Here is a 1,752-nt window from a genome sequence, read left to right on the forward strand (position 1 = left end):
GCTGGGTCGGGGAGCTTACAGCCGTGTTTCCTCAGCGGTAGGCTAGCTCACCTCAGGGCTGCCTACATACGCTTTCGAGACTGATTTGTTTTACCCTAATTACACATACATGCAAACTATTGTACTACAAGTTAGGGTAGTATACTGGGATGAGACAGAGGGGGAAAAAAAAAAAATAATTACCTGAACCACATGTCATCTTTCCCTTTAGAGCTAAAAATATTAGAGTGAGGAAGGGATACCAGTTTTCAGTATGCAGAAAAAGGGAAAAAAACCCAATCCCCTAAGCCTCTGCTTCAGCATTTGACAGCTGACAGGAATATAGAAGTGTCAGCACATAATTTCTCTTCCAATGATAGAATCAAGGGAGCAGTGTGTAACGTGCAGCAAGTGGGACGCATTCCTCAGTTTAGCAGAGCACATAATCATATTATGCAACATCCACTCAGTTAAGTATATTGCTGAAGTGCTTTGCATAGAAAAAGGCCTGGAAAACCAATAGCACAGGAGGAGGCGGTGGGAAGCTGGTTATATATACATCTTCGCTTTTTTGTTTCAGTAAGTCAGATTGCAGTGGTTTTATTTAAAGAAGCAAAATGTCGTTTAGCTACAGGAATTCTTTCTGGTGTGCAATATGTGTTCAGCGAAGATGCATATATGGCATAAATCCAGCTTTTTTTTTTTTGATCTTGCAATCCATTAGAGTTGTAAATATTTGCTGTGATACAGATTATTAGCTTAGGTCTAGGAATAAGCTGCAGTGCCTTTCAACTACATGACATTGGCAGTTATGCAGCTAACACAAAAGCTTGGTAATTTTAAGTCTGTCTACAGCATTCACTAGTATGAGTTACACACATCATCACAGGAAGCTTGATCCTGACTGATGATGGTAGTTCCTGTATGTAAAAACAGCTAGGCACTTAATAGAAATATGGGTTGATATCATATAGATACAGGACAATCAGTGACAAAGTCTCCTCCTTCAGCTGGAAAAATTGATTTTCAAAAATCAACATACATATTAAATTGTTTGTTTATAAAATCCTGCACACATAAAGGAGGCATATTAAATTTCAAGTTCAAACCTTGTTTAAGGGATGAATTATGCTTTGTAACCTGAGGTTAAGCAGAAATAAGGTACAGAAGCTCACTGACGAACCACAAACCTAATTTTCTTCCCAGAAAGCATGAAGAGTACTGCCCTGAGGTTTCTTTGGGAAATGCTTTCTAATATTAGCCTCATTCCATAACTTCTAGTATACCAGACCTTAACCATAGTGGAGGCTAGACAAAAACATCACCTCAAGGAATGTCATTTTCCTCAGTAGCTTGGTGGAAAGTGTTCTAGGTGACTTTAGAATGAAGGCATACCTCCCTCACCCCCATCATGAGTGTCCACTTTATACCATTGCTTACCTTACCCAAATTCCAACCTCATGCAGCAAATTGGTTTAGTGACAAAGGCACTCATACTTTACATGTTAGCTTTAATACTCGAATGCAAGTTCTGTCACCCATTACTATTTCAGGATAAACTTTTTCCCTATTGAGGTTAATCCTTAATTAACCTCACCTCCAAACCTATAGCTTTGCAGATGCTTATCGTGTTCATCTGTTCTCCTCCCAGTTTTTACTGAAAGAAACCCTCCGCATAACCATTTTCAGTTCCACAATTACAATATTACTAAGGTGAATGCAAAAGTGATACGGGAAGGATAGCCCAGGCATGCGTCAGGACTTAGCCTAGAT

This window comes from Charadrius vociferus, unplaced genomic scaffold, assembly GCF_000708025.1.
Source record: "Charadrius vociferus isolate BGI_N301 unplaced genomic scaffold, ASM70802v2 scaffold59, whole genome shotgun sequence".
NCBI lineage: Eukaryota > Metazoa > Chordata > Aves > Charadriiformes > Charadriidae > Charadrius > Charadrius vociferus.